Consider the following 27,976-nt stretch of genomic DNA (forward strand, 5'->3'; position numbering starts at 1 on the left):
GTGGCGGTAACGGCTAGGGTGGAAAATAGGTGAGAGCATGTTTACTTTTCTTCCATTACTGCCAATGTTTCTTTTCCTCAAGGAGCTTTCGAGTCTGTCACAATGTGTGAGAAGCTTCGTGCAACATCTTCAGCAGCAAATAATGATGCTAAACAGGGAATCCAGAAAATGTTTCCATCTTCCTCTGTTTAGGTTGCTGAGTTGCAGCACTTCAAACAAAAGTGCAGTGACAGACATGCTCATGGATGTCCACATGGGTATTTCAGGGAGAAGCTATGCCACAGCCATCTTTGGGACGTTGCAGGAACAAGTGAGGCAGGCACCTTCTCTGGGATAGAGACAACAGAAGGCATTTGCCTGGCAATCCTGGCTGATGGTTCCTATCAGGTCTAGAAAAGGAACGTGCATTGCGCTGTTGTCTAAACCACTGAGCCTCTTGGACTTGCCAGTCAGAAGGTTGGTAGTTTGAATGCACATGAAGGGGTGAGCTGCTGTTGCTCTGTTCTACTGAAGAGGCTCCTCGTGAGGCCGGAGGAACATCGCCCGGCTGTGAGGCATGAAGGCTGCTCTCCACAAGGCCCTTTCCACCTGGCCTAGGGGGTGAGGCCCACACTCATCAGTCCTACTGAAGAGGTGAATTATCTATCTATCTATCTATCTATCTATCTATCTATCTATCTATCTATCTACCCCGCCCATCTGGTTGGGTTTCCCCAGCCACTCTGAGTGGCTTCCAACAGAAGGTTAAAAATACATTAAAACATCTGTCATTAAAAAGTTCGTTAAAGAGGGCTGCCTTCATGATGCTGGAGGAATATCGCCCGGCTGTGAGGCATGAAGGCCACTCCCTACAAGGTCCTTTCCACCTGGCCTAGGGGGCAGGGCCCATACTCACCAGCCATACTAAAGAGGCTAGTAATAGTAATAGTAATAGTAATAGTAATTATTATTATTATTATTTCTACACCGCCCATCTGGCTGGGTTTCCCCAGCCACTCTAAGCGGCTTCCAACAGAAGGTTAAAAATACAGTGGTACCTTGGGTTACATACGCTTCAGGTTACAGACTACGCTAACCCAGAAATATTACCTCGGGTTAAGAACTTTGCTTCAGGATGAGAACAGAAATCGTGCTCCAGCGGCGCGGCAGCAGCAGGAGGCCCCATTGGCTAAAGTGGTGCTTCAGGTTAAGAACAGTTTCAGGTTAAGTACAAACCTCCAGAACGAATTAAGTACTTAACCTGAGGTCCCACTGTATATTAAAACATCCGTCATTAAAGAGTTTTCTAAAGAGGGCTGCCTTCATGTGGCCGGAGGAAAATTTCCCAGCTGTGAGGCGTGAAGGTCACTCCCTGCAAGGCCCTTTCTACTTGGCCTAGGGGGTGAGGCCCACACTCACCAGCCCCACTGAAGAGGCTCTTCATGAGGCCGGAGGAACATCGCCCAGCTGTTGTTTTATTGATTTAATATGCTGTAAACCACTTTGAGATTTTTATTAAAAATATAAAGCGGTATAAAAATTAAATCAGTGTTTCCCAACCGGTGTTTCCCAGACGTTGCCTGGTGTGCCGTGGGAGGGAGGCGGGCGAGTCGGGCGGTTATTCTTTCCATTGAACCCTTAACAGCACCAATAAAACACAATGTAAACTTTTGGAGTGTTGATATAAAAGGTTAAAGTCCAGATGATCACTTTGTTTTCACATGAAATTGTGCTTTTATTGTCTAACCCAGAGGAAATGATGCCTGAAGTTTGGGGAGAATTAGACTAATGAAGCAAAATCTGATTTGCACCTTAGCTAGCTTCAATGTTTCCCTTTGATAACTGAAGTATTTGAGAACATGTAACTGTAAGGAAAATAAATTTTGTTCTCTTGCTCTGGCAGGGCAAACAGAAAATGAAAAGTAGGGGGAATCTAAATCTCTCAGGCCTTGGATGCATCACCACAGTGAAGATGTCAATTCTTGCAAGGTTTCTTCCTTTTTATTCCATGTTATACCAATTGTGATTGCTCCTGAATGAAAGGGTCCAATTCAGAAGTACCCTCAAGCTGTAGACCTGCTGCTTCCACCAGTTTATAAAAATTATGCATAGCATAGAGAAAGCGTGGGTCTCCAGCTGTTTTTGGACTACAACTCCCATGAATCCCTGGCCACTGGTCCTGCTAGCTAGGGATGGTGGGTGTTGTAGAGGCATGCTGATTTAGAGGCTTGTTTTGGGTCCTAGTAAATTACCGTATTTTTTGCTCTATAAGACTCACTTTTTCCCTCCTAAAAAGTAAGGGGAAATGTGTGTGCGTCTTATGGAGCGAATGCAGGCTGTTCAGCTATCCCAGAAGCCAGAACAGCAAGAGGGATTGATGCTTTCACTGCGCAGCGATCTCTCTTGCTGTTCTGGCTTCTGAGATTCAGAATATTTTTTTTCTTGTTTTCCTCCTCCAAAAACTAGGTGCGTCTTGTGGTCTGGTGTGTCTTATAGAGCGAAAAATACGGTAATCTTCCTGGACATCATCTGTTTTGCTGTGGCCTCCCCTCTGGTTGTGGGTCAGAAGCTCTAAACTTGCACCCCAGTCCCGAAACAATCTCTGCAGTCACATCAAGAAACAATACCAGGATCAAATCTGCTTTCTCACTAGCACACCCTCCAAGATTTCTCCGTTGAAAATAGAGACGTGACATCCTATTCCATAATAAAGTGGTACCTCTAGATACGAAGGGGATCCGTTCCGGAGCCCCGTTCGCATCTAGAGGTAAATGTAACTAGCGACAGCATGTCTGTGCACGCGCGCGTTGCTTTTCGCTGCTTCTGCGCATGCACGTGACATCATTTTGAGCGTCTGCGCATGCGCAAGCGACGAAGCCCGGAAGTAACGCGCTCCATTACTTCCGGGTTGCCGAGGAGCACAACTCGAACGCGCTCAACTCGAAGCATATTTAACCCGAGGTATGACTGTAATCATTTTATTATTTATACTCTGCCCATCTGACTGGGTTGTCCCAGCCACTCTGGGCAGCTTCCAGCATATATAAAAACATAATACAGTGGTACCCCGCAAGACGAACGCCTCGCGAGACGAAAAACTCGCAAAACGAAAGGTTTTTTCGTTTTCGAGTTGCCTTGCAAGACGAATTTCCCTATGGGCTTGCTTCGCAAAACGAAGCTTGCCCCGGGGACAGCGGGTCTTCTCTTTTGAAGCAAGGGGCGGAGGGGAGAAGCGATCTTCTCCCCGCAGCCCCAGGTCCGGGGACAGCGGGAAGCGCTTCCCGCTGCCCCCGGACCTCTTTTGAAGCAAGGGGCTGCGGGGAGATCGCTTCTCCCCACCTGCCCCCACCGCCCAGCTTCGGAACGCTGCTCCGAAGCGGGGCGGGGGGGCGGGAACACCTGCCCCAGCCGCCCCGCTTCGGAACGCTGCTCCGAAGCGGGGCGGGGGGGAGGGAACACCTGCCCCCACCGCCCGGCTTCGGAACGCTGCTCCGAAGCGGGGCGGGGGGGGGACACCTGCCCCAGCCGCCCCGCTTCGGAACGCTGCTCCGAAGCGGGGCGGGGGGGAGGGAACACCTGCCCCCACCGCCCGGCTTCGGAACGCTGCTCCGAAGCGGGGCGGGGGGGCGGGAACACCTGCCCCAGCCGCCCCGCTTCGGAACGCTGCTCCGAAGCGGGACGGGGGGGCGGGAACACCTGCCCCAGCCGCCCCGCTTCGGAACGCTGCTCCGAAGCGGGGCGGGGGGGCGGGAACACCTTCTGAAGGCGGGCGGGGGGCGAAAGTCTTTGTCCCCCCTGCCTGCCTTCCCAGGGGCTTTTAAATCGCCCCGGACAGCGGAGAAGTCCTCCGCTGTCCCGGGGCGATTTTAAAATGCTGCCCGCCAGCATTTTAAGATCGCCCGGACAGCGGAGAAGTCCTCCGCTGTCCCGGGGTTTTTTAAAATGCTGGGGGTGGGAAGAAAAGCCCTTGTCCCCCCCCCAGCCTTCAGAAGAGGTCCGGGGACAGACTGTCCCCGGACCTGGTCTGAAGGCGGTTTCCCTAGGAACGCATTAATTGATTTTCAATGCATTCCTATGGGAAACCGTGCATCGCAAGACGAAAAACTCGCAAGATGAAGAGACTTGCGGAACGAATTAATTTCGTCTTGCGAGGCACCACTGTAAAACAAACATTTAAAAACTTCCCCATACTGGGCTGCCTTCCAATGTCTTCTAAAGGTTGTACTGTATACAGCGGTACCTCAGGTTAAGTACTTCATTGGTTCCCGAGGTCCGTACTTAACCTGAAACTGTTCTTAACCTGAAGCACCACTTTAGCTAATGGGGCCTTGCACTGCTGCTGCGTGATTTCTGTTCTCATCCTGAAGCAAAGTTCTTAACACGAGGTACTATTTCTGGGTAAGCAGAGTCTGTAACCTGAAGCGTATGTAACCCGAGGTACTACTGTAGTTATTTATCTCCTTGGCTCGGGGGTCGCATAACTCCATACCCTCCAATATTTCTTCGATGAAGATAGGGACGTCCTAAGGAAAAGCACGACATTGCTGGATCAAATAAAAAACTGAGACGGCTTCTGTAAATCTGGGACTGTCCCTGGAAAATAAGGACACTTGGAGGGGCTGCTGGGGGTCCTCTCCATCTTTCTACATCCTGGCCCAGTCCATCCACAGCCCCAGCAAACAGATCAAAGTCCTGCCCCCAGTCCCTGTCAGGGGGCACCTTCTTCCAAGTCCATTGTCCCAGACCCCCCCCCTCTCTCTGTTTAATCCCAACTTATCTGAAGCGCTTCATGGGACCCAACCAAGGCAGGTAACCCTCCCACGGACCAATTCAAGGACATTTGAAGTTCATTTTTTATAAATACTGTTATGTACGCAAGTATCACAGGAGCATAAGCGGGGCCTATTCCTCAGCCTCTGTAGGCCTGAGGTGTTTGAGACGGCCCGAGCATTGGTTGTGCCTGAAGCAGTCCAGGCAACATCGTGGGACACGATCCAAGAGAAGCTCCGCAACCACTACGCACCAAAGCCGTCCAAGATTCCTGCCCGCCATGCGTTCTACCACCGGAACCAGGCAGAGGGGGAGTCAATCAACAACTACACCACCGCCCTGCGACAGGCTGCAATGCATTGCGAGTTCCGAGACTTAGACGATGCCCTGATGGATCGAATCGTCTGCGGGGTCCGGGACATCCATCTGCAACGGCGTCTCCTTGCCAAGCCAGACCTCACGCTACAGAAAGCCATTGAGGAGGCTGTGGCCTCAGAAGCTGCTGAACGCTCCGCCCAGGAGATCCGCAAGTCCAGCAGCCCGCGTCTTGCTAGGAAGCCAGTTCCAGTGCATCATGAAGAGGCCAGCAGTGATGAGGCATCCTCCAGTGAAGGCGATGACGTGCACCAGACAAAGCGGGAGCGCAGGAAGTTCCAACAGAAGTCCAAGAGCCAACCAGAATGTGCCGGCTGCGGAGGCAACCATTCCCGTGCCAAGTGTCGATTCAGAGACGCCACCTGTAGGAAGTGTTCCAGAAGGGGCCACATCGCTAAGGTCTGCCGATCGGCTCCGTCTGACACCCCCCCTTCACCGACTCGCAAGTCCAAGTCTTCACTCCAGTCTGCCAAGGAAAGCTGTTTCGCTCTCACCAACTGCCGCTGCCCGTCTGGAACCACGATTGGCCAAACCGACTCGCCTACGCGATGCAAGCTGAACGTCACGGTGCTCATTGAAGGAGCTCCATGTGACATGGAGATCGACACCGGGTCTGTCCTGTCCATCGTGTCTTGGAGCACCATCAAAAGACTGGTACCCAGAGTGTCCAAAAGGCAACTTGACTCTCACCGCGTACACCTGAGAGACTACCAGGGAAACGACATTCCCGTGGTAGGCGTTGGCCGGTTCCGGATCGCCTTCAAGGATTTTTTGGGCCTGCTCCGACTGGTGGTGGTAGAAGGTCAGCGGCCAAGCCTCCTAGGGCTAGACTGGTTTGATGCCCTCGGCCTGGAAGTCACCGGCATCAACTGCATCTCTAACGCAGAGACTGAGGGTCTGGTCAAAAACATTGCCAAGGTTTTTGATGGCACTTTGGGGCAATATACAGGTACACCCATCTCCTTTAGCCTTGATCCACAAGTTGCCCCCATCAAGCTAAAGCCACGCCGGGTTCCCTTTGCTCTCAAGGCTAAGGTGGATGAACAACTGGACAAGCTGATCGCCCAAGGAGTTTTGGAGCCGGTTGACCACGCCAAGTGGGAAACCCCCATCGTCACGCCTGTCAAGCCAGACGGGTTGGTGAGAACCTGCGCTGACTACAAGTGCACGATCAACAAGGCACTTCAGCAGCACGCTTATCCGGTTCCTGTTGTCCAACACCTGCTGCATTCCCTGGGTGAGGGTAAGGTCTTCGCCCAAGCCTATCAACAACTGCCCGTCGATGATGCCACTGCTGAAGCCCAGACGATCGTCACCCACCGAGGGGCATTCCGTTGCCATCGGTTGCAGTTTGGGGTGAGTGTGGCTCCTGGCATCTTCCAAAGCCTTATGGAGCGTCTCCTGCAAGGGCTTCCGGGCGTGGTACCATTTTTTGATGACGTCTTGGTGTCCGCAGACTCACACCAGCAGCTGTTTGAGCGCCTCCGTGCCGTACTGACCAGGTTCCAAGAGGCCGGGCTCAAGGTAAAGAGGGAGAAGTGCCAGATCGCCGTTCCACAGGTAGAGTTCCTGGGCTATCTTATCGATGCCTTCGGCCTTCACCCGACCACATCCAAGATCCGCGCTATCCAGCAGGCCCCCATCCCAAAGAACAAGACGGAGTTGCAGGCGTTCCTGGGGCTACTGAACTTTTATAACATGTTCCTGCCCCACAAAGCCACGGTGGCTGAGCCTCTTCACCGACTCCTCAGCACAAAGATGCCTTGGTCCTGGGGTCATCGGGAGACGGCGGCCTTCAACGCGGTCAAGGCTCTCCTTTCATCGGACAGTGTGCTGGTACAGTACAGTGAAGCCAGGCCGCTGGTCCTTGCCTGTGACGCCTCACCTTTTGGCATCGGCGCTGTCCTTAGTCACCCTTTTCCAGACGGAAGAGAAGCACCACTCGCCTACTTTTCCAGGACGCTATCTCCGACAGAACAGAATTACAGCCAGCTCGACAAGGAGGCACTGGCACTTGTGGCTGGAGTGAAGAGGTTCCATGAATACCTCTATGGCAGGACTTTTGACCTCATCACTGACCACAAGCCGCTCCTGGGCCTCCTCGCTGGTGATCGTCCAACTCCACCGGTCCTCTCACCGCGCATGCTGCGATGGACTGTTTTCCTGGCTGCCTACCACTACCGGCTTGTCCATCGCCCGGGGAAATCGATGGGCCATGCCGACGCCCTCAGCCGTTGCCCTCTTCCAGCGTTTGTGGAAGACCCGGCTCCAGCTTCATCGCTCCTCCTGATTGAGGATCTTCCAGCAGCACCTGTATCGGCTGCCACTGTGGCCTCCGCATCTGCCCAGGATCACACCACCAGCCGTGTGCTCAACTGGGTGTGGAGGGTGTGGCCACAAGGGCCTTTTGCATCGGAGTTCCAACCGTTCGCAACCAGACAACATGAACTCTCGGCTCATCGCGGCTGTCTGCTGTGGGGAGACCGCGTCGTGATTCCCCAAAGACTCCATCAACGCGTCCTGGAGGCTCTGCACGTTGGCCACCTGGGAATCGTCAAAATGAAGGCGTTGGCTCGGTGTTACGTCTGGTGGCCTAACATGGACGATGCCATCACTGCCTGGGTGTCCGCCTGTCAAGCGTGCCAAGAATCGAGGCCTGCACCACCGGCAGCTAAGGGACACACCTGGGAGACGCCAAAGACACCCTGGTCGAGGGTGCGCATCGATCTGGCTGGCCCCTTTCATGGCCGGACCTTTATGGTATTGGTGGATGCCTATTCCAAATGGCTGGAGGTGGCCCTGATGCCCTCCACCACTCCCGAGGCCGTCATCCAGGTGCTGCGAGGCCTGTTTGCGACGCATGGGTGTCCTGATGTCCTTGTCTCCGACAACGGACCGCAGTTCGAACGAAAATGTTTATTCGGCTTTACGCCCATCATGAAGCACAACACAACACAACAAAACAAATAAAACAAATAAAACAGTGGACTCGTACAAGCCACCAATAATATAACACAATTCACAGCTCACAAGGACAGATATTAGCAAATCAAAAGAAAAATTTAAGATTAAGATTTCGGCACTACGCTAAAATCAATATCTGATGTCATTATAGAAAATTCTTATAACTATCAATAATCGGCTAACATTCCATTCCGTCTCTTATACGAGAGGACGGCTGTTAGGAATTTAGCAACCTGTAGGGTAATATAAGGATCCACATCTTGAAGAACCCAGGCAAGCTGTAGGTCTACTGGGTTGTCAGCCATAGGCTGAATTATGGAGTTTAGTATACTAGCACTAACTGAACTGTACATAGGGCAGATAAACATGACATGCTGTAGAGATTCAGATGTTTTCATATCACAAGCACACATTGAAGGGACTTGGCCCTTAGTGAATCTATGTCTCAGGACATTTGTTGGAAAAACATTGAACCTAGCTCTAATGAAGGCATATCGGTGAGACGCGGTCATAAGCGATGTTAAGTAGGACGGAGCACGGTAGATAGGGATTATGCCGAAATTTAACGGCGAGCAGACTCCACCAGCAGCTAGGAAATTTTGGTATAGCTCCGCATCATCCAGCCTTTGATTTATACACCTTTTTGCCACATTTAGATCCAGTTTGAGCAATTCAGTGGGCGAGATCTCATAGGACAGCAATTTGGCATGGATTTTTCCTGACCACAAATTTGTGAAATCATCCTGCCACATGCATTGAATGAGATAGTGGTTCGGGAGTTTGTGCCATAGGGATATCCAATAAATCAAAACTCTCCTCCATAGAACTAACTCCACTGAAGTGATCTTCATTTCTAAACGAATAGCCGCATTACTTATGCATGTTGGTAATTTTAGAATTCGGCGTAAGAATTGGCTTTGAAGCGACTCTAAAGGTGAGAGGTTTGCAAAGGCAGCCCATAAAGGTGCAGCATAGGCCATTGTGGCCATCACTTTGATGCTATACACCTTCAAGGCCGCAGGGATGAATAAGGCCCCCTCAGAGTAGAAAAAATGGAGGAGAGAGTGTGTTAGGGCTTTTGCCTTGTTTTGAAGGTATTCAACGTGCGCTTTCCACCCTAAATTATATTGAAAGTAAATACCTAAATATTTAAATGTATGTACTTGTTCGATTTTCGTGCCCTCCAATTTCCATGAATAAAGTTTTCGACTCCTTGAGAATATCAATACTTTAGACTTGGTGTGGTTGATAGACAGATGATTAGAATGGCAATATGTCGCAAAAATCTTTAGTGCCCTCCTTAAACCCACTCTGGAGTAAGAGAGTAGTACCGCATCATCTGTGTAGAGAAGTAAAGGACAACGATAATCTGCTATACGAGGGGTGTGGATAAATTTTTGTGAGTCGACTAATGGGTTCCTCATATCACTAATAAATAGGTTAAAAAGAAGTGGCGCTAAAATACAACCCTGGCGAACACCCTTATTTACTGGCACTGGGTTAGTTAGGTCTCCAGCAGGGGATAATCTCACCCTGGCCACGGACCCGGCATGAAGTTGGGAGATAAGCCACAGGAGCCTTCTATCTATTCCCCAGCAGGCAAGTTTATCCCATAGTAATTTCCTCAGAATACTATCAAACGCAGCTTTCAAATCTATGAAAGCTGCGCAAAGTTGGCCCCGTCGAGGTGTCGAGTATTTCCGGGCTAAGTGAAAAAGAATAATTGCCTGGTCTGTTGTGGATCGGTTTAATCTAAATCCACCTTGCTCATGCCCAATCAGGTCAGCCTCAACTGACCACTTCATCAACCTTGCCAGCAAAAAACGGGCATATATTTTCCCAATGGACGATAGCAGACTGATATTCCGGTAATTCCCTGGGTCACCAGGAGGGCCTTTTTTTGTAGATAGGAATTATAATGGCCTCCTTCCACGTCCTGGTATTAAGCCCGTGGCATTTATTGCATCAAACGTTTTAGCTAAAATCCCTGCCCACCATGCAGAATGTGGCTTTATAGCCTCAACAGGGACCAAATCTGGCCCAGGGGCCTTACCAGTTTTCAGCTCAGCTATCAATTCTAGGATTTCAGCAGGGTCAGTATTGGGCCAGATGGGAAGGGGATTTGAAGGTCTCCAGTGAGTGTCCGGAGCTTCTGCCACTGAGAAATATTTTCTCAGGAACTGCTCCCATGTAGGAGCCGGGATCACCGTTAAGGGATATTTCGTGTTTCTTCCCTTTATTAAGGACTAAAATTTCCGGGAGTTATGAGATTTTGAGGCAGAAATTATAGTCTGCCAGCGATTTAAATGCCATTCCCGTTTGGCCGATTTCTGGGCCTGTTTGTATGCTTTTTTAGCCAGGGAATAAGATGGAGGTAAGGTCGGAGCGCCGGAAAGTTTGTAATCATTATATATTGTATGTAGATGAAGTCTGGCTAGTTTACAAGCAGAGTTAAACCAAGGGGCGCCAAATTTAAAATAATCGTTTTTAACTCCATAGGTTGGAGAAGTAAAAAAGCAGGTTAAAACTTCTATCAGGCAAGAAAAAAAATTCATACAAGTAATAGGATCACGCGGGACTATTCCTACGTCCGGCAGCTCGCCAGAAAACTTTTCTCGGATAAAATCCATATATCTATGGGCGAGGGCAGGGGACCATCTAGTCCCCTTTATTTTAGTGGACGACTCTACAATCACCGGGATTGGGTGGGAGCGCTCGAGCAACTGCCAGTCAACACATAACTTGGTTGTCAGGGGAAGATGATCACTAAACTGGGCATTATCAATTTTAAAAGAGATGACATTCAAAAAAAGATCCCGGGAAACCAATACATAATCGAGAACACTGTTTGATTTTAACCCCAGGTGGGTGAACTCTCCTGGTATATCTGGAGGACACCTGCCATTTAATATAATTAAATTAAGGCGTAAAGTCATCTGATAAAGCATCACTCCCGCCTTATTAACTTTTACATCCTTTGATATTCTAGTGGGGATATATACTAGATCATAGGTTTGAGCGCCGGGGTCGACCCACCATTTAGACTTTATAAGAGCCTCCCGATTTGAGGCTATCCGAGCGTTAAAATCGCCCTCAGTAATGGAGGGGACGTTAGGATATTTAAGATAACAGGAAAGTAAAAAATCCTCTAGGGAATCCCATTTAGAAGTAAGATCAGCTGCTAACCCTCCCGGTGGGAAATAGACATTTGTAACCAGTAAAGAGAAGTTTCCACCAGAGATCAGTCCGGTAATAGCATAAGGCAGTAATACATGCACTAGTGAAAGTTTGGCCCGAAGTTTAAGGGAGATACCAATTGCAAGGCCACCTTTGGGGCGGCCACCATTCGTTGACGGACTAGCAGGCAGACATATAAACTCAAAGCCATTTAACTCAATTTCCTCCTCCACCCAAGTTTCTTGTAATAGTATAATAAGAAAGGAATTAATATATTTTTGAAATTCTGGATCTAATTTTTTACTTTTCCATCCAGCAATGTTCCAACTTAATATTGAAAGCTGGGGTTTCCTCGTTCCTCCAATTGGCTGTCATTCGGAAGGATGGCTCAACTTTAATACGGGAAGAGGGGAGCCAGTAAAGAAATCAGTTATCTTCCTCTGATGAAAAATCTCTCGTAAAAACTGAGTGGGAGGATTTACAAGGTTATCTGACTGTTGAACTTGGCCACTCGATCTACTAGGAGTAGGCCCCTGAGCAGGGGAGGACCCCTTTTCCAAAAGAGTTTGGTGGGCCACCCGGTTTGGACCAGCTTTCTCGTCTGAGGTTTGGTCTCTCTGTAGCCTGCTACTGGTCTTTTGGGCTACTTGATTTATGTGGCCTGTTGGATCTTCAATCAGTTCCATCACTGGTCTTGCTGTTGAATCCATAATACTCCGCAATGAGGGATAAGGCTGGGCGAGTGGTCTATTTGGGAAGGTTGGCAAAGGCACCTCTTCTCTTGATTGGTCAGTGCTATAAGATGGTTCCAGGTCTGGCATCGATGAATGTGTAGAAGGGGATTTTTCCTGTTGTGTGCTGCTTTCTTCAGGTATATTTATCACGGGACGGTCATGTAAATCTATTAAGAGCACTGAGGGTTGTTCTGGTTGCAGGGAAGGACTGGTAATTACTTCTTGGGATTGTATCTTATCCACCCTTACCGACATACGTTTAGCATTAGATATTTCGAGATCCATATGATCAGGTTCTTCTAGGATGTCATGTTCGCTGTACGTGGGTATTCCGGTGCTGAGCTTCCTAATAAGTTGGGTTTTAAGCGATTCCAGCCTATTAATAATTTCTTTTTGTTCCACCACTGGTAAATCTGCAAAGGAGGCAATCAGTTCGATCTCTTCTGGTGGTGTCAGGCCACTTTCCGGATGGTTATAATTCTTTGCTAGAGGAGTGGAGGCCACTTAACTTTTCTCCTGGGGTAGAACACCCACTCCGGTGTCCACTGGTGGATCGGGTTTAGCAGATTTTGAGCCCTCTTTGGTTATTGCCTCCAACAGTAAGGGTTTAGGCGTAGGGTCTATAAAGGCTCGCGTTGGAGTTATCCCACAGCGAAACAAAAATGCTTTCCTTCGTAATATGATGGTGGGAATTTTTGTAGATTGGAACGCAAGCAGGACTCTCTGGGATTTATAGTGATGGACAAGGGGGAGGACTGCACAAAGCTCAATTTGTGTTGCCTCCATATTTAGAAGCACCTTTAGGAGTTCCTTAACACCGCCCAGAGTTCTCCATCTTGGGTCTCCATTTTGTATGGTTAGGCTCACTTTCCTTGGTGTTAAAGTCAAGGATTGATTACCTAATTGAGGGTTAAGGTTGTATTTAAATTTGTCAGTACGTTTGTTATTTAAGGACAAACTCCTCGTCCCCTTCCTCTCTTCAAAATCAGAGGGTTAAAACGATTCTGAGTTTCTACCGTGCCTGTTCATATGAAAGTCCGCGTCTTCACCTTCACCCTCACAGGCCGGCTAATGATTTAAAATGATTTAATGATTTAAAAGTCCACCCGACAGCTCCCGGAGTCCTTTACTGATAAGAGCTGGTAGATATTTTCAAAGGGTGAGCCTTTTTATCAGGGTAATTTGATCTTAAGTGCTCCAACTCACGCGGCAGAGACTCAGATGAAACTTGACCCGGCGCCATCTTTTCCCCCAGCGACCGCAGTTCACGTCAGGCACTTTTGAGGGGTATCTTTTGGGACTGGGTATTCGCGATGCCCTAACAGCACCATTTCATCCATCCAGCAACGGGCAAGCGGAGATAAGCGGGGTGCGCTCAGCAAAAAAGGCACTGGCGCGCCTGGACCAGGGAGACTGGCACGAGCGGGTCGCCGAATACTTGTTCGTGCAACACATCACCCCTCATGCGGCCACAGGGCGGAGTCCTGCTGAACTGCTTATGGGCCGCCGCCTCATGTCACCGCTTGACCGGCTGCACCCGGACTTTGCCGTGGCCGAACCCCCAGGCTGTGCCAACGCGCCATGGTCATTTGTTCCAGGAAACCAGGTCTTTTCCCAGAACTATGTGGGGGACATTCCTTGGGTGCCAGCCACAGTAGTGGGAGTCACTGGACCTCGCTCGTACCAGGTGGCACTCGAAGACGGACGCTTGTGGCGCCGGCATATAGACCAGCTTAGGTGCAGGGTTGGGGACTTGGACACTACCGTGGTGCCCCCAACTGCGTTTGTGGCTCCAGAAGAGACACTTACAGATGGCGAGGCTCCACCTACACCTCCCTCGCAAACTGCCAGCGTGGAGCCGAACCAAGCTTCTTCAGAGGGTCTGCCAGACTCTTTTTTTTTTTAATAAATTTTTATTGGTTTTACAGCATTTTTTTAAAAAAACAAACAAACACAAAACAAAACAAACATACAAAATGCTTTCAAAGATATTTTCATAAACCTCTTTTCTTGGACTTCCCCATACCCCCCCTCTCTGCATCCCAGTGTCCATATTTGAACTAGCAACTCCCAGTTGTTACTTTCTAATCTCTGTCATCTTAGTCCTCCTTTATTATCTAACCTTGTATCCCTGTACCCTGTTACTTCTAGCAACCACAACATTTTAACATTCGTTGAGTTTATAGTAGTCCTTAAGATAGCTCTTAAATTTTTTCCATTCTTCTTCCACCATCTCTTTACGTTGGTCACGGATTCTGCCTGTCATCTCAGCCAGTGTCATATAGTCCATCACTTTCATCTGCCATTCTTCCAGAGTAGGTAAATCTTGTGTCTTCCAATACTTTGCGATGAGTATTCTTGCTGCTGTTGTGGCATACATAAAGAAATTTCTATCTTTCTTTGTCACCAATTGGCCGACAATGCCCAAGAGAAAGGCCTCTGGTTTTTTAGAAAATGTACATTTAAGTACCTTTTTCATTTCATTATAGATCATTTCCCAGAAGGCCTTTATCTTCGGGCATGTCCACCAAAGGTGGTAAAAAGTACCTTCAGTCTCTTTACATTTCCAACATTTATTATCGGGCAAATGATAGATTTTTGCCAGCTTGACTGGGGTCATGTACCACCTGTATACCATTTTCATAATGTTTTCCTTTAAGGCATTACATGCCGTAAATTTGATACCGGTGTTCCATAACCATTCCCAGTCATCTGACATAATGTTGTGTCCAACATCCTGCGCCCACTTAATCATAGCAGATTTAACTGTTTCATCCTGTGTGTTCCATTTCAACAGCAAGTTATACATTCTAGATAAATTCTTAGTATTGGGTTCTAGCAATTCGGTCTCTAGTTTTGATTTCTCCACTTGGAAACCGATTTTCCTGTCCTGTTTAAAAATTTCCATTATTTGGCGATATTGAAACCAATTTTCTACTTTGTGCTTCAATTTCTCCTGACTTTGTAGTTTAACCTTGTCTCCATCCTGTTCTAAAATTTCCCAATACTTCGGCCATCCGACCTCCATATTGAGTTTCTTCACTGCTTTAGCCTCCACTGGTGACACCCATCTAGGGGTTTTATTTTCCAATAAGTCTTTGTATCTTATCCAGACATTAAATAATGCTTTTCTAACAATGTGATTTTTAAAGGTACTGTTAACCTTGTCATACCAAAGATATGCATGCCAACCAAAAGCATTATTGAAGCCTTCCAGATCCAAGATGTCTGTATTCTCGAGGAGCATCCATTCTTTCAGCCAGCAAAACGCTGCTGCCTCATAGTACAATTTTAGGTCCGGCAGGGCAAAACCCCCTCTTTCTTTAGCGTCAGTCAGTATTTTGAATTTAATTCGGGGCTTTTTGCCCTGCCAGACAAATTTCGAAATGTCTTTGTGCCACCTCTTAAAACATTCCATCTTATCAAGAATCTGCAAGGTCTGAAACAAAAATAACATTCTAGGCAATACATTCATTTTAATTACTGCAATTCGGCCTAACATTGACAGTTTCAGATTTGACCATATTTCTAGATCTTTTTTAATCTCTGACCAACATTTTTCATAATTGTCCTTATACAAATTAACATTCTTAGGTGTTAAATAAACCCCTAGGTATTTGACTTTCTTAACCACTGTCAAACCTGTTTCCTCCTGAAATTTCTCCTTTTCCATGTCTGTTAGGTTTTTCCCTAAGACTTTAGTTTTTTGCTTATTCAACTTAAATCCAGCCACCTGGCCAAATTGTTGAATTATTTCTAAAACCCTTTTCGTACTAGTGTTTGGCTCTTGCAAAGTCAATACTAGGTCATCTGCATACGCTCTTAACTTGTAGTGTTTAGCTCCGACCTGCACACCTTTGACCTGCTGGTCATTTCTTATCATATTCAGCAACACCTCCAGAACCGAAATGAAAAGTAATGGGGAAATTGGGCACCCCTGCCGAGTTCCTTTTTCTATCTTAAGTTCCTCAGTCACAACATTATTTACAATCAGCTTAGCTTTTTGTTCGGAATATATTGCAGCCATACCATTCTCAAAACCCTGGCCTACCCCCATCCCATGAAGATTCTTCCTCATAAAACTCCAAGAGATATTATCAAAGGCTTTCTCCGCGTCCACAAAGATCAATACTGCTTTAGTGTTTATATTCACCTCCAGCTTTTCCAAAATGTCTATTACATTCCTTACATTGTCCGCTAGGTGTCTTTTAGGGAGAAAGCCTGCTTGGTCTTTATGAATCTTCTCCATCAAAACTCTTTTAAATCTTTTTGCCAAAATGTCTGCAAAAATTTTGTAATCCACATTAAGGAGTGATATCGGGCGGTAGTTCTTGAGTTGGGTCTTTTCAGTCTCTGACTTTGGTATGAGTGAGATATATGCCTCTTTCCACGATTCAGGTGCCCTTTTTCCTTCAAGGATCTCATTACAAACTTCTCTTAATGGTTGAATCAACCATTCCTTCAACGATTTGTAGTATCTAGAAGTCAGTCCATCTGGTCCCGGAGATTTGCCCAATTGCATATTCTGAATGGCAGCCTCTATCTCTTGTTCTGAGATTCTCTGGTTCAAGTCCATCTTACTTTGCTGAGAGATATTTTGTAATCCATATCTTCCAAGGAATTTGTCTATATCTTCTTCATTTTGCGGGCCTTGGGTGTAAAGTTTTTTGAAGTAACTTAGAAAGCAATTTCTAATTTCATTAGGTTTAGATATACTCTTTCCATCAACCTCTAGGCTTGTAACTGTATTTAGTTTCTGCCTTTTCTTCAATTGCCATGCCAAAAGTTTACCGCATTTATTTGCTGATTCAAAAGTCTTTTGTTTCATTTGCTTTATCTTCCATTCAATCTCTTGGTTCATCAATTCCATATATTGAGTTTGATATAACTTAATCTCTCTTAAAATGTCCTGAGACTTTGGTTTTGTTCTTAGTTTCCTCTCTCCTTCCTTTATCATTTCCAAGATCTTCTCTTTTTTCTCATTTTGTTTTTTCCTCTTTATTGAATTTTGTTGAATCAAAAATCCTCTCATAACAGCTTTACTTGCGTCCCAGATCACTCTTTTCTCCACGTCAGTCCTCAAATTTATTTCAAAATAGTCTTTTAAAGTCTTTTGGGCCTTCGTGAGAATCTCCTTATCTCGAAAGAGGGTGTCATTCATTCTCCATCTAAATTGACCGGTTATTGTGAGTTTCATCTCCATCTTCACGGCGTTATGGTCGGAGCAAGTTTTTGGGCAGATTTCCACTTTCTTAATCTTTGGAGCCAATCCACTAGTAACCCAGATTTGGTCAATTCTGGTCCAGGTCATCATTGCTTGGGAGAAGAAGGTTCCCTCTCTCTCCAGAGGGTTCCTTGTTCTCCAAATGTCTATCAAGTCCATGTTTTCTGTCATTTCGAAAAAAGTCTTGGGGAGTCTCCCTTCTTCCGGTCGGTGCCAGCGCTTAATGGCGGTCCTACCTCCGAGCTCCGGAGAAGGACTGCTTCGCAAGTTCGGGTCTTACCCGCTACGGCAAGCGGGGGACCCCTAAAATCCCAGGCGCTGAAGCCTGAGAACAAGGAGACTCGGTGGGCACCTTCGCGCCCCCCGGTACCGTGAAAGAGCCTTTTTAAAGGCTACGGATCGACATCGGGAGTGAGCGCGGTGCTGAGAGTCGCTACCCAGCCTGCGAAGTGAAGCCGCGTCGCCATAAGCGGAGAGCGCCGATTCCTTCCTGAAAAGAAATTCGGACTGATTCCCCGTGAGTAAGAACTGAAAAATAACCGGGACTTTTCTTAATTTTAAAAATTGGGCTAAAAACGGGGGAGATTTAAACAAAGGAAGTCTGCCTCCCCCCGACCGCATGAAAGTGAAAGCAACGGAGCTCTAAACCTGCATCCGTTTAAATTCGTCCTTTGATCAGCTAAACCGGACATTTAAACCTTTGATCTCCCCTCTAGCAAGCAGGGCAGAGGGGAGGCGAATTTGACCATTAACTGCATGACTTATTTGAAGGAAAAAACCTCTGCTATCTCATCTACTTGAAAGTCTGAAACGGTCTGCCTTCTTAGTACATTGAGCTGACTTTTCCCTGTGAAGTGACACCTTGATACAAAGTTTCCACAGTGCCTGACTTTTGTACATTTTAAGAAGAAACAGTATAAACAGTATACTGGGCAACTGTGGCAATTGGAAGCTATAAGACTTTAGTAACATTGATTTTGACTGGGTTAATCTCCTTTCTTTCTACATCTTGGATGGTCTCCTTTGTTCATGTATTTTGAAATTTCCTTCTATGGCCATTTTGATTTGCTCCCTCTAGAGGATAAAGTGAAGTCCAGCACGGCCTAAGACAGTGGAATTTTCCAAGGGAGAATAAATCCCGTGGGAATTGACCTTGACATGAGTGGGCCACAAGAAGAGATAACTACAAGAGCCAAGACCAAGCAACAACAACAGCAACAGCTGCAGCTGCAACAAGCAAAGAGAAGAGGTTCGATCTTAGGCGTAACAGCCGGACTAGCTGGAACAACAGGACAGGACAAAGGAGCAGCCGTTTCTATGGAAGCTGTGACAGAAGCTTTGCTTAAGATAAACCAGACTCTGGAGTCTTTGACAAAACAGACTTCAGAGAACACACAAAAATTAACAGAAATATCAACAAGATTAAACCAGAATACAGAATCTATAAATAAATTGGTCGAGGAAAATGCTACCACGCGTCAAATTGCCGAAGAGGCCAAAGCCACAGCTGGAGAGACGCAGGAGAAATTAGAGCCACTTGCCAAGAAGGTCTATGAGCATGATGCAACCTTGGCCTTGTGGGAGTTACAGAGGAAAGAGAGAAACTTAAAATTAAGACTGATTCCGGAGAATGAAAGTGACAACCTTGTGGAATATTTGACACGGGAGTTTGCGGATTGCTGGGACCTGGAGGAAGACGATTTCAAAATCACAACTGCCTTTAGACTCGGCAAAAAGCAAGATAGAAAGACACCAAGAGATTGTTTGACCACACTCAGATCTAAGGAGGAAAGAGATAAAATTTTAGGACTACACTTTGGAAAAGCCCTCCAAATTGGAAATTCAGCAGTACAGATCTTTAAAGATATACCAAAATATATCTTGGACTTAAGAAACTTCTACAAGGATTTGGTGCTTTTGTTAAAGAAAAATCAGATCCGCTTCAGGTGGGAATTCCCACAAGGACTGTCATTCGACTACAAGGCAAAGAAAGTGAAAATAAAGACAATTCAAGATAAAGACAAATTTCTGGCAAGATATCAGGAGGACCTACAGAAGGGGACTGTGGACGTACTTGCAGAACAGAGGAGAGCACTGGATATCCTGAATCTCTCGTTTGGACAAAAACCACCACCGTCAGAAGAAGAGCAACAACTTGGAGCTGTTGGAGGAGCCTTAAGAAAATAACAAGATGGCTCTGCAATTCCTTAGTTGGAATTGTAATGGACTGAATGGGCCTTTGAAGAGAAGACAAGTATTTCATATTTTGAACAGAGAACAATTGGATTTGATATGTTTACAAGAAACTCACATAACTAGAGCCCACAGGAGATTACTCACAAATAAAAGGTTAGGACAAGAATTTGTCTCATCAGACAAAGTTAAGAAGAGGGGAGTGGTAATATATGTGAAGGAGAAATGGGCTCCAAAAATGATATTTAAAGATGAACAAGGGAGATATCTGGCTGTGGAGATACAAGTACAAGGAGAAAAACTTTTAGTTGTTGGAATTTATGCACCAAATGAAGGCAAATCTGACTTCTTTAAGGGACTTCATGAAACTTTGACGGACTATCTGGATTATAATATGATAATCATGGGAGACATGAATGGCGTGGTCTCCACTAATATGGACAAGGCACAAAGACTAACAGTCACTAAAGAAGGGTCTGCCAGACTCTTACCACAGACTCAGACCACTCCACTTGCAGAGGCTCCACCCACAGCAGCGAATCCAGGGGATTTGGTCTCAACGCCACCTAGGGTTGCACCACAGCCTCAGCAAGAATTGTGTGGCCCCCCGGACTTGGCTACCAGTCCCCGGCGGTCTGGCAGAGTTTCCAAGCGCCCAACTTATTTAAAGGACTATGTTGTTGGACATGTATCACTGTTGGTCTAAGTATAGGAAATGTAACCGATATGCTTTTGTGCCTAATTGAACCATTACGTGTAGTGCTGTATATAAGGAAACCATTACGATTATAACTAACGCCCTATCTCGGTGGGGAGGGGTGTTATGTACTGAAGTTCTCACCCTGGGCCAGCAGGGGGATACTGTAGATATTTTTCACTCAGGTCCACGTCAGTTATTTTAGGCGGGAAACCCTGGGTTGCTGTAGCTACAATGTTGACAGCTGGCTGCCTATAAAAGCAGGCCGGCTGAGCTGTTTGCTGTTCAGTTCTGTCCATCTTACAAAATAAAGAGCTGCTTTGGAGAAATCGCTGTGTAGTCTGCCATGTCTACCCACTATTCCATAGTTGCCACACATTAAGTTGAACGTCTTCAACAGTCAAATAGATCCTGAAACTCTTTCACAGAAGTGAGATAGTTTCCAGAGAGTCAGTCCAGTCTTTTTCCCCAGAAGGAAAAGTTAAACTACTCTTAACCTTATAATCTTCTCAGGTTTAACCTCCATTTTAAGTCTAGTTCAATCTCACTGTGTGCTATGTCCAAGTTCAACTAGAGTTCAGGTCAAGATCATTATTTTAAAAAAACTTGAGATTGGCATAAACGGAAGCTGGGTGCAGTCTTTTAATCCTAATTGTTCATTAGTTAACTTCTCTTCCAAAGTAAATTTCATCCACACATATATTTTGTGTTTAATGTTTATTATCATTATCATTATTATTATTATTATTATTATTATTATTATTATTATTATTATTATTAGTTGGAAACCACCCAGATCAGGGTATAAATAGAATAGTAATAGTAATAGTAATAATAATGATGATGGTAAATAAATAAATAAATAAATGAACAGGGCATCCCTATTTGGAGAAATGATGGAGGATATGCATTATGATAACACCCATTGGCACATGTATATAATTTATATAAAATAATCATTTATATAAAATACATTTGTATAAAATAAATTTATCCCTTTCATCTTGTTCTTGTGTTTGGCTTTGGGTTCTGAGGGGCATGTTCTTCTTTTCTGGTGTGTGTGTGAGATTCAGCATGGGATTGGCATGCAGGTGGTGAGTCCTTCCAGGTGCTTCAATGGTCCTGGAAAAAAGACTCTCCTGGAAGCAGAGTCCCTCCTCCCTCCCCTCTGTGTTAGCTGCATGACGTAGGCGTTGTCCCTTCCTTTTGTGCCACACCCTCCCTGGGGAAAGGTAAATTGCAGCTGACAAAGGCAGGTGGCAACCTTGAGTGAACAGCACCTCGGGCAGGTAAGTGCTCACCTGAGATGCCGCAAAAAGCACCTGAGAGAAGAGAATGGGAGAGGGGTAGAAAGGCCCTCAAGGAGGGAGAGAACAAATACCTGGAGCACTGAATGAGATTTCCTTTGAAATTGATGGTGGCAAAGGTGTTTCATAGAGCAGGCTTGTATTTATTTAACCATTTGCTTGGTCACCAAAGGTGACAAGGAGATATATGCGGGTGAGTGGGCTGGGGGCTGAGCCCTCTGTCTCTCATATGGCAGCCCCTTGTGTTTTTATACTGTCTCTGGAGGAGACCTAGTCTAAGGTTGCCATATTTCAAACAGTGAAAATCAGGACACAAAAGTTGCTGAAGTGGCTTGGGGGGGGGCAGTTGTTGAATTTTTGGGGGAGGGAAACGTTGTTGAGTTTTTGTTGAGGGGAAGTTGTTTGTTGAGCCTTTTGGCAAAATTGCAAAAAAGAAAGAAAAAAGACATGCAACCACCCGAAAGAAAGCAGAGGTGTGCCTGGAGCATTTCTCCATGTTCAGCAGAAAGCTGTTGCTTCTTCTGGTGCAGAAGCAGAAAAGGCAAGTCAGCTCAATCGGTACTGGAGCCAAGACTGAAGTCTGGAGAAGGGCAAGGGCAGCAAAGGATCTCAGCAAAATGCTCGCAAGTAATTAAGACCTATAACTAGTTTATCAAAAACTATATTTAACAATAGGGTTAACAAGTTCTTGAAGCAAGAGGAGAGTCTCCAGTTTACTGAGCTGCAAATAAACCAACCTTTTAAACAAATAACATGAATAACAGAACTAGAGAAGGGAACATATTAATCACTGTGAATCTGAAAGCAATACAGACACACCTATTGGTCCATGGCGGCCCACAAGATAAAACCCAAAGAGCGACAGCAGCAAAGCTCCTTTATTAATATGGATTGAAAGTAATGAGCAAGCTTCTAAATTCATCAGAATTCTTCTCTTCAGGGTGGATATTAACCAAAAAGAAAAGGGAAAGTGGTGGGGATTGATTGCACTATTACTATTTGGACTCCTGTCCTGAGATGGAGAGGAGAGCAGCCCATTGATTTTAAAGAGAATGTTCTAACAGGTACCCGACCTTTTCTAGCTTTATGCCAGCAAGGCAGGGGGAGGGAGAAAGCTCTGAGCAAGCGTAACTTCATGACTGAGCTCTGCGCCAACTCCACCATGTCTCCACCTCCACCCCTTTGAGCCACCAACACAGGGACTGGCTGGTAGAACCACTATGCTAATACACTTTCAGGCTTTGCCAGTGTGTTGTGTTCTGAGGCCAAAGGAAAGGACTGGACCCTGATTAAAATAAGACACAGGGCTTTGACCAGCAAGGCTCTCGGAGGAAGTGCGTACCCCACACCCCTCACCAGGCCATTTTATTAGCAAAAGAATCCTTTACACAGTGCTCATAAGAACCAATCAGATTTCCTCTGAGCATTTAAACAAACTCCAAGTGGGGACAAAGTTAAACTATAAACACTAGTTAGGCATGCATACTTTGGAGTAAAGGAATGAAAACAACAAAGGAGCGTATTCAGCAACCCCGGAGGTCATAACAATCAGTACACATGATAAGAAGGATGGCCAGGAGGACAGTGACCATTATCACCTTAATGTGAAACCTGTTTCCTGGCCCTAAGATTAACATCCTAAGATTAATATATAAGAAAGCTACATCAACGAAACTGCCCATTATCTTTGAGGACCCAGGACGCCTGCCTGCCTAAGTGTGTACGTGACTTGTGAAGAGAGAGAAATGGAACAGGGATGCAGAGGTGTAGATTGATCAAGAATCATATCAAAATAGTTTAAACCCAGTCAATGCAATGCTTTCATTGCTGACACAGATGGCTTACTCTATATTTGTTATAATTCCTCATAGCAATCCCACCTAATCACTACACCAGTGCAAGTAGAATTAAGAGTGTCCTGTTCCCACCCAGAATATGTATGTCAAGATAACGATTGTAGAGGAATAATAATAATAATAATAATAATAATAATAATAATAATAATAATAATAATAATAATAATAATAATTATTATTATTATTATTATTATTATTATTATTATTATTATTATTATTTGGCCTAATTTGGAAATACAGGGAGGAATTCCATGTAGCACAATGCCAATTGTTCCATCAGTGCAAGGTCTTCAGCTTACCAGACACCCTGGCACACACCCAGCTGGGCACTTTACCCAGAGTTTGTGTTTCCTTTTGGAAGTGAGGCACAGTGGAGACGGTGTGGTCTTTATATGGTTAATTGACACATACATATATACAACCTGAGCCTATGATTGAGAGGGCCGGAGCATAATCACCTCAATAAGTTATTGTTTCTCCCGTAGCCACAGCTTGTGGATCCAAGCAGAAATCAAACATCATGCTCTGCCTCTGTGCCTTTCCAGCCTGCAGCTTTTCCTCTAGTTCACACCACAGTCCCCCAAACTTTGACTTTGACTTTCTAGCTGGGGGAGGCTAATTGAGGGGCCCCACCCATTTGCTGTCTCAGACAGAGCCCCTTCCCTTTCTTTTCCTTTAATGGCTCATCACCCAGGTGATTACCTCATCAGGAAGCTGGTCTGGCTTATAGTTTAACACTTACTGTATCCAGTTACTGTAAATAGATGGGTTGAGTGAATAATGCCAATCCATGAGAGTGCATATTTTCCTTCCAGAAACAGATTGCAAGGGCAAGAAGGCAGGTGTTATGAGCAGGGTTTGAGTGTGTTGGCAGTTGGCAGACTGATTCTCCAGGCGCCCACCCTGATCCCCAAAGCTCCCCTTGTGTGCGTGCAAACACACACAGACACACACACACACACACACACAGAGAGAGAGAGAGAGAGAGAGAGAGAGAGAGAGAGAGAGAGAGAACAGAATTCATCTTCCTTTCACTGGGCTTCTCCTTTTCAGGTTGTCTTTGGAAACGGGACAGAACTGGCCAGGATCTCTCCCCCACCCACATAGTCTGCAGGTGAAGGTACCAGGAAGATGCTCATGACCAAGCTGCAGAATTTGCCCACTGTGGTCCTCTTCTGCTCTATTTTCCTTTTCCTACTTGTTGCAAAGAACAGATGGGAGTCTCTTGAGAAGCTTTTCTCACCACACGACATCAAGGTCAAGGGCAGCCCAGATTCGGCATACAATCGTAAAAGTGCCATAAGATTTGAATGGGAATCTGCACTGGAGAGGACAAAGGAGACCAAGCCCTCTGGTCTGATTTCCCCACCACCACCAGTGGCCAGGCGGCATCCCTTGGAGGTTGACTATTCCACTGATTATAAGTTCCTTCTCAATGAGCCAAAGAAATGCTGGGAGAGGAGCCCTTTCTTGATCCTGCTGGTGATAACTGAGCCCCAGGATTTTGCCACGAGGCAGGCCATCCGGCAGACGTGGGGCAACGAGAGCTCAGTGCCTGGGGTTTCCATTCTTCGTCTCTTTCTGACAGGTGTCCACCCAAAATTTGGATACCCGCTCCAGGCCCTTTTGGAAGAGGAGAGTTCCATCCACAAAGACATTCTTCAGCAGGACTTCCTGGATACCTACAACAACCTTACCCTGAAGACTTTGATGGGCATGGAGTGGATAAGCAAGTTCTGCCCCAATGCCACCTACGTGGTGAAGGCAGACAGTGACATCTTTCTCAATGTGAACTACATGGTGTCCCATCTGCTGCAGCCTCACCTGCCACCCAAGAAGAACTATATGACAGGTCACATCTACAGGAATTCAAAGCCAGTGCATGAAAAGGCCTACAAGTGGTATGTGCCACAGGAGGTGTACCCCAATGAGACCTACCCGCCCTTCTGCGCAGGCCCAGGGTATGTGTTCTCTGGGGATCTGGCCAAGAAGATCTACCAGGTAGCAAAGACCATCAGGGTCATTAACAATGAAGATGTCTTCATGGGAATCTGCCTATATGAGCTGGGCATCAGCGTGACAAACAGCCCCGGGGGTCTCTTCAACGTGTACAGAGTCAAGTATGAGAAGTGTAAGTTCTCCAAGGTGGTGGTGGTGCATCACTACGGGCCAGAGGAGCTGCTGCAGATTTGGCCTGGCTTTCGGGACCAGAACCAGACTTGCAAGCGTTAAAATGGAGGGAGGTGAACAGACACACAGCCTCTTGTGGAGAAGTTGGCGTCGAGGGCTGGCAACATGCGGGCATGTTCCTGTACAATGGACAAATCCATGCCAACAAATTGCAATGAGGAAAGGGAAGGATGGCTCAGAGAAGAAGGGAGATTCTGTGCTTGTCGAAATTGGTATTTATGCCCTCAGAAGCGAGCTGGTCCCACATAACATGCTCATCGTGCCGTGTGGTTCGTTGCCATTCACACTGCTCTCCTCCCCGTAGAATCTCTGCAGCTGCCCATAGCAGCTTGTTTGGTCTGCTCTGAACTGACCACTGCGCTACTAATGTGCCAAATTGACAACCTCAGAGTTTTGAGATCTTCACAGCCACCACCTCACCTACTGGAAGAGAGCAACCCTCAGGCCATGCTTAGGATTGGCACTACGTAGGATTGCCATACATCCAGGAATTCTCGGAAATATCCTCTTTTGGGGGTCCTACATGCCCATCCAGGGGGAATTTTACATTTAAAAGCAATTGTTCGGGATTTTGGTGGGTTTTAAAATATATATACATGTCCTGCATGTTTACCTCTTGAAAAATGGCAACCCAAAAAAAGCTCAACAATTTTTGTGTCTGCAAAACCCAATGCCGAGTTCACCTGCTCCAACATATTGAAATGCAGGCCGGTCATCTTCAGAATAATTTAAAGCAGATCAGTAGAAGTTTCCTTCACAGTAGGAAGCTATACTCCACATAGCATCTACCTCTTTAGGTTGTTGCCAGTTGTGCAAAAGACTTATTTGCCATCTTCTGTTGCTTTTTCATATATATAAATACACACACACACACACACACACACACACACACACACACACACACTGTGTTTTCAGAAAGCTTCTCCCAACACACAACGCAGCATTATTTATACATGAATCACCATAAAGACGTTAACACAACCATCCCCTGTTCTCTTTGAAGGATGAGATGTTGATAGATAGATAGATAGATAATTTATAATAAATAAAAACAATAAAAACAGCATTCATAAAGATAAAATATACAATCAGAGCAGATTGCAGCAATAGCTCATGAGTTAAAATTGAGATATATACATACATATGTACAACGGAGATTTGGGCTACCATAAAAATTGACCCTGAGGCACCCCAAAGGGCGGCTCTAGCTTTTCCCTTGTAAGCTATATTATTCTAGGGGATGATCTGTGCCTACAGATCTGAGCGCAGAATCTGGCTACCGGCCAGGTCATCTTGTGATCTTTGCCTAAGAGGGGAGCATTAAGTTTAGACTTGTCTGAAAGATCGGCGAGCCTCTTCAGCAAAAGGTCAATGGTGTCTCTACGAATCTCAGCATAAAAAGGATATCTAAAAAATATATGTTCGGGGCTTCCTATTTCCCCTAATGGGCAGGCGCAAAGTCTCTGTGCATATGGGACTCTTCTATAGGAGCCTTCCGGAACAGGTGAGGGCATGGCCGAGCTTCTAGCAAGAGTGAAAGCCCTTCTTGCGTTTCTGGATGTTATGCAATGGAGATATGTTGCTGGAGTGGTTACGTATCTCCCGTTTTCTATGATTTTATAATTGGGGACCCTTGTACAGTCCTGTTGTCTCTCTATGTCCATGATTCTTTGCCTAACCACGGATCTAGCTTGGCCCAGGCCAATAGTTATGAGGGTTTGAGGAGCCCAGTTTCTGAAGAGTGTTTAAGACTGCTTAAACTTCAGCCAGACTGAAACTGGTCGCTCAGAATCAATGGGGCTATTCCTTGGGGGAGCAGTTTCAGAGTTAGCCACTTATATATCAATGTTAGACTAATATGAGCTTCGACTTTCATCATCCCTGTTTCTAGTCTGACCCATGCATTTGAAACGCATCTAGGAACTTGTAGAAGGGCTCTGAGGAGTTTGGATTGCACTCATTCAAGGGGAATGAACAAGGAGGGAAGAGGGAGATAAGGATGAAAAGGAAGGAAAAGGTGAATCCTAAACCAGGGAATAGGATTCAGAAAAAGTAACTGAAGTATCATTATACAAGTCCAAAAAAATTTCATGCTCCACTGAACCCACTTCACAGAAGTAAAACTGGGAATGCCCAGAACCTCCCCCAACCCTAAAACACCTACATCCGGCAAAACAAATAAAAAACATTAAAAAGCAGGCAGCATGTATCAGCCAACCCTCCCCTAAGCCAAAAGACCCTAGTTCGTTGTTAAAAATTGGTAGGGGCAGGGGGGACTTAATCGGCCTTGTAGTGCCCTTGGAGCTACGCTGGGGATCCCAAGAACAGACTTGTTTTTTTTGACTGAATGCCTTTTTCACTTGTCTTATAATTTTGGCCAGAGATTTAAATGCCTGTGTAGGAAAAACTCCGTTGTTCCCTATTTAATTCATATAAACTATGTCTTTTGTTTTATTATGATTTTATTAAACTGATTTATTTATATATCTATATCTCTTTTTTTATGAGCC

At 45.9% G+C, this 27,976-nt stretch overlaps 2 pseudogenes across 4 annotated transcripts in view; one reads left to right on the forward strand and one right to left on the reverse strand.

Moving 5' to 3' along the window:
• Nucleotides 1-27,976, reverse strand: part of LOC308576751 (beta-1,3-galactosyltransferase 1 pseudogene) — a 154,385-nt pseudogene that overhangs the window by 30,878 nt on the left and 95,531 nt on the right. The window lies entirely within an intron of this gene.
• On the forward strand, nt 41-27,950 carry LOC308576826 (beta-1,3-galactosyltransferase 2 pseudogene; annotated as a pseudogene). 3 transcript variants are annotated; one of them, XR_014013452.1, is made up of 2 exons: nt 41-633; nt 24,330-27,950. The product of XR_014013452.1 is annotated as a beta-1,3-galactosyltransferase 2 pseudogene (transcript). The 3 variants fall into 3 exon arrangements; XR_014013453.1 differs by lacking the exon at nt 41-633 and adding an exon at nt 21,361-21,402; XR_014013454.1 differs by lacking the exon at nt 41-633 and adding an exon at nt 24,057-24,206 and having other exon boundaries at nt 24,267-27,950.

This window comes from Podarcis bocagei, assembly GCF_964188305.1.
Source record: "Podarcis bocagei genome assembly, chromosome: 17".
Taxonomy (NCBI): domain Eukaryota; kingdom Metazoa; phylum Chordata; class Lepidosauria; order Squamata; family Lacertidae; genus Podarcis; species Podarcis bocagei.